The sequence below is a fragment of the Triticum dicoccoides genome, chromosome 4A (genome assembly GCF_002162155.2).
Source record: "Triticum dicoccoides isolate Atlit2015 ecotype Zavitan chromosome 4A, WEW_v2.0, whole genome shotgun sequence".
In the NCBI taxonomy this organism is placed as follows: Eukaryota; Viridiplantae; Streptophyta; class Magnoliopsida; order Poales; family Poaceae; genus Triticum; species Triticum dicoccoides.
The window spans coordinates 525251328-525257471 of NC_041386.1; positions in this window are offsets into that span (position 1 = coordinate 525251328).

Genomic DNA, 6144 nt, shown 5'->3' on the forward strand with positions numbered 1-6144 from the left:
ACAGCTGAAGAAGCTGAGTAGACCTCAGTTGTGTCAACGATAGATGCATCAACACTAGATTTAAGGCATGATGGTGCGCACTGCAGTCCTCTGACATCTTCATTGCATCTTTGACTTCAAGTCGGAGCTGAGTTGAAGCAAGCCTTTCCGCTTTAAGTCGAGACTGAAGAAGTCGAACGGATTGAGGCAGCGACTGCACAGAGGTTGCCCACACCTGCTGGTGAGTAGCTTCAACTCACTGTCTTCATCAAGACGGGACCTTGGGGTCATCTCGCTCTCCTCAAGATGGTTTGGCTCACTATCTTCCCTAAAGTTCTGCCTGGCATAAGAGATACGAGTCTGAAAGAGAAACAAGGAGACAAGTAACAGGTTTCACAATTATATAAGAAAATAAATGGATCTATTCTGCATAAGGAACATGTTTTTACAACTACAATTCGAAACTGGTAGTTGTTGCAAACATCCAATCAGATGTAAACAGCAAAGCAAACAACAGTGGAGGAAATGATGCCTACCCAAATCTATACTAGAACAAAGTTTGAAGGCTTGAGAAGGATGAACTTACATTACATGTTAACACGGGCTGGACAAAGCCCTTCTCCACGTTGATGGAAGGATAATTCAATAAATTCCCCAAAGAAAATTATTTATAAGCGTTGCCATTATTCTACATTTTGCAAAGAGTAAATATAGATCAAATAATATTGGAAGAAATAGAGGATAAATGAAGCTCAGGTGCAGACTGATGATACATAATCAAATAGCAATTAATTAAGTACAGCGTTACAAGGCAAAAGGGAGAGAGGTACTGACAAGAGCAATGCAAAGCCCATTATTGTTTTGAGATCGTATGATCCTTTGAGCAAGGAGATTCATCTGAAATTAGTTTTCATACAAGAGAGAAGGTAAGGCACAAGCAGAAATTTAGGAGTTCAAATTTTGAATTGATATCATAGACAGTACCTGACGTTGGGCTCCCAGCAGTTCTAATAGGGGTTTGGCCACTGGAGTAGGGGTAAAGTGTGGTCCAGTTGGGCCTGTGTTTTCTGTGGCTGCTGATATATCTGATTTAATAGGTATCACTACCTTTTCCAAATACCTAGTTTGTACTCCTTGACGACCTGCACTCACCCTCTTCCTTTTGGACACCTATTACGAAAGAACAACATTTGACTGGAAAAACAGTGTGACGACACATGGAATAGGTACAGAAAATGGATAGGTATGGCATATACTCATATATGATGCTTAAACTAAGCAGATGGTGTAACAAAGTAGAAGTAATGCAAGAGGTCAAAAGCAAAATATGTGCGACCAATACAACTTTGCAAAGTTAGAGCAAACACCATGATGGGTGAATAAGATAGGCCATCCTCCACCATGCCAAGTTTGTTAGGCAGTGGATCATTCTGCAATATTCCTCTCGTGCGCCCATTCTCATATTCATTTTGATAATATTCAATATCTGACATGCGTGAAAACATAAAAACAAGTGAGATTTTCTTTGTAATGCAGAAGTGATTCTAATCCAATACTGCCTCCCTGTAAACCCCTTTGTGCTATCTCTGCAATTCTTTTAAAAGATGCCATGCATGCTGTAATTTGTTGTGTGCATTAATATAATGTGGCCTACTACTCAAAATATGAGAGCTCCAGAAGTGATGACACTTCGCAGATCATAGCTTTAACATATAGTAAAGAAGAACAAGTCGACCTGACCTGACAGATTCAAAATATACTAAGGGAGAACAACTCGACCTGACCAGTCGACCGCAAGAGAAGAGTATCATCTTAAAGAAGAGCAGAAGAGAAAGCAGATTGAAGATATTACAAGTCTTTTAATACAATGTCGGTTGGCCACCCATGATGAACCAGAGCGCACAGAGAAATACTATTCTTTCCGGTCTCTCCATATGTGGCTCACATGCATTTCGAAACTAAAGTAGGAACATTTAGCTAACTAATTAAACATCTCTCAGTTTTACTAATATCAGCAATAATATCAGATATGAATTTGTACAACTAAGCTTGTTTAGCTCGATGGGTGGAGCAGTGCTATTACGACACGAACCACGTAGGCTGATTGTGCTCATCATAAAATGGGGAAAACATAAGCATGATGAGTACAGTGTTGACCGTGGCAGTGGGATGGCAGATCTAAAGCTGCAAACCGCGCAAAGGGTAGTTAGCAACCGACAAGAAAGTACGGTCAACAAGTGACAAAGAAATGCAATTATGTTATCTCTCTATATGTCGCAACATGCATTTGGAAACTCGAGTGGGACCTTTAGCTAACCAACTAAATGTGTCGGTTAACTAATATTAGTATGATATCACAATCATATTTGAACAACTAAGCTTTCTACTTCTGAGTGTTGTGTTGTTTAGCTTGAAGGGTTGAGTAATGCTAGTACGACAGAAAGCACCTACGCAGATCATAGTAGAGTAGATAAAAGGGGAAAACCCTAAGCATCAAGAGAAAAATCAGGAAAGTGGAACTAGCTGGACCAGTGGGTGGCGCACATGCTTTTCGAAACGAATATAGGAACATTAGGTGACCAATTAAACATTCTCTGTTTTAGTGATATGAGCATCATATCAGATTCGTATTTCAACACGTAAGCTTTGGGTTGAGGTCTTGAGGAGCAGTGCTAGCACGACACGAAGCACCTACGATGATGGTAGTGAATATAAAGGGGGAAACCATAAGCTTTACGAGTATAGTGCCCGTGCCATGGCGGATCTGAAGGTGCAAACCGGACAAAGATACTTCGCAACCAACGTTTGCTTTCAACTAGCCACTACGATTTGGTATGGATAAGAAAAGTACAGTAAACAAATTACGATCTATTTTCCGGGTGAGATCAATAACTTAAGCACATATGGAAGAGTACCACCTCTCTTGCGACACCGTGTAGGCCTATGCTGATACGTTGAGGGTGCTGCGGGTGTGATGGCTGTCAGCGGCGGGGAAGAAGACTTTAGACGGCAGACGGCCGGGTCGGGGGATATATCCTATTGTAGTGGACGAGGCGGTTGTAGGAGCGGCAACGGCAAGGTGGACGATGGCGCCGATGAAGCGAGAGGACGCGATCAAAGGATGTTGGTCCAGCGCTGTGGATGAGAGACGTCCATCTCTTGCAGTGGACAACGGGGTAGGGGTAGCGGCTCCGGCAAGGTGGAGGATGGGGTGGCGGACGGAGGAGGCTGGCCGCAGTGCGGAGGTTGTCGTGCCGCTGACGGTGTATGAATGGGGAAATGGAGGGGAGGGGGATCTCAAACTTTGGGACGCGCTTCTCTGAAATGGGGGAAAGTTACGAACTTATCCCCCATTTAAAATTTCGGACCCCGCGTCGGTTGCGGATAGGACAGTAATCTCGCATCTCCCAAATATTTTCCGGTAACTATTTCGGGCGAGGAGAGGGTGTTTTGCCGCCCACGGTTGGCGCCCACGGTGTATGGACGGGGCTGACAGGTAGGGCGGTTGTGTCACGTCTGATGGAAGTTACACATCTGCCCCTATTTAAAATATAAGCCTACATCGATTTTGGACGAGAAGAGTTTGTTTTGCCGCCCACCGTGTATGAATGGGGAAATGGAGGAAGAGACACATGTCTTTCGGACGAGCTTGAATCAAATGTGTTTTGCCGCCCACGTTTGGCGCCCACCGTGTCTGAATGGGCTCAGAGGCCGTCGTGTCACGTCTAATTGAAGTTACTAGTCTACCCCTATCGACAGCAGTGTAAATCATGTCGATAAGGATGTCAAGTGTCAGGGGTAGATAGTAATTTCCATCTCGCAAACACTTGCTTCGAGCAGCCCACAAATTATAGTGGGTGTTTAGCCGCTTCGTTCAAAACTTGGGAGAATTAGCATTCACGTTTGCCATGGGACCTGGCAAACTAAATTCAAATCCAATTTGTATTCGATTACGAATATCCACAGATAATTATATGTTTTGTTATTTATTTCTTCAAAACCACAACAAAGATTTATTCCACCTTTATATATGATTATGATTTAGAACTGTCGTGATCTTCGAATTCAGTAGGTTGGATACACTCTGAGTCAAACAGTTATTTCATCCAATACAATATGCTCACACGACAAACAGTTCACCTTATGTCAATCATACAAGTTCTGAGGATTACCTCACCTAAAAAATTCAGATCATTACAACACATGGACAACATAGGTGGTCTTGCAACATAATTCATTCAGAGACATGACACAACATGCAAGTACAATAATCTAATGAAAAATTGAACTGGTATCTAAAGAAGAACCGGGATTATCTTGGGCTTCAGATAGCAGAAACAGCAGGACCTCCTCTGTCTTCAAATGCAACATTCTTACTTCCTCCAATTCTTGGGTTGCTTGCATAATACGTGCCGCTAATTCCGTAATTTCTAGCCTCAAGATAAATATTACCTCATTCATGGCAGCCACACCATATCTTTCTTCCTCTAGTAGAGCCTGAAGCACTATAATATCTGTGCTCAGACTGCTCTCCGGCGGTGTTGCCTCTGAACTGCTACCATCTGGTAACATGGATGGCGCACTGCTTCCACAAATAGATTCTGGGGTTGTACATTGTGTCCTAGTGTGAACGGCATCCTGAAAGGTTTCCGTTGGACATCAGTAAGAGATAGTTATCATATGATCCAGGCAGTAAGCTTACATGGTAAACGACGGACGAATTATTGCCGAGCATGGCAAACTATATTTAAATGGTTCGAAGCAGCATCAGCCGAAAAGAAATTAAAATGGTAAGATGAAACTAGGGATGTAAGTGGCAAATAAATGAAATTCGCCAGTCCCATCTAGTTAGTTTTTGCTACCTCCCTAGTTCATTTTCCTACAAAAACTCTTTTGAACTATCATACCACTAGTGGACTTTAATCGGGATTAAACCGGACCCAGTTGACATCCCTAGTTGAAAGGGAGTGTACAACCGCTATATTTAAGTTGCCAAGGCATCTAAGCAGTTGAAATAATCTAAGAAAGCAATTAACGGTGTGGCCTCATATAAACTACGAAGACAGTCATGTGATGAACTTGAGAGGAAAAGTTAAGGACTCGAATGAAATAGGCATGCATTTCTTTACGATAGTACAGCAGGCACTGCTAACATATTGGCCAACTCAGGTATAGCGTAACAACAAATAAGCATTCGGATCAAGCAATACAGCAAAGCAGACAACTGAACTATTTGTAATTCGGTAGGATTACACGTTGAGGGCACAAGCCAAGAAAGCAGCCCACTCGCATTACATTTCACATGTACTAAAACACACTGGCTTACCATATGTTGTTGTGAAGCCTAGCTGCTGTTGCAATGTTCTTTGAAGATATTGTCAGCATCCCGTGGTTGCAAATCTAGTTGTTGTAGTTTATTCTGCACCATCTATTTAGGTAAAATTAATTTTAATCGCATGCACTGGTCCGAATTGATCATCAATGGTTCATCTAAACTAATGAAAGAAGGGTGTGTGCATACACGACAATAGTCCCTCCGATTCTTTTTACTTCGCGTATAACTTTTTCTCAGTTTTCTCGTATTAGTCCGCGCATTGCCGATTCCTAGCGCTGGTTTCCTTTTGTACCCCGCCCCATCCGCCTCTGCCCTAATTAATTGGCAAATTAGTCCAGAAAAATTAAACTAGTGCCCTCCTTGGTATGCGGGTCAAGAGTTATGGGCAGAGTAAATAGAATTGGAGGGAGATTTATCTGCTTCCCTTTATTTTTATGCTTGTTCGAGGTGCCAGCCCCAAAAGAACAAATATTTTGCTTGATGGGGCTGGTAGCTCCATAATTAATAGAAGCATCAAATTAGTCATGCAACTTGGGAAGATCAAGAACACACAAACAAGTAATGAACAGAGGCTCGGAGCAGTGATGTAATAGCTAGCATCAGAAAATGTAGGGTAAAACGAACAAAAAGCAGCGGAACCACATGCTAGTTTGCTGATGTGTAATTAAGCATAGAGAACATTAAGCAGTCTGATGGAACCAATAGGTGGCATCAGAACAAAACTAAAGCATATTAACTATATGTGCACTGGTATGTAATTTAGCACATGTAACATGTTCACTGCCAGAAGTATGGCCCTACAGGAGCAAGCAGAATAACGCATCTCATGA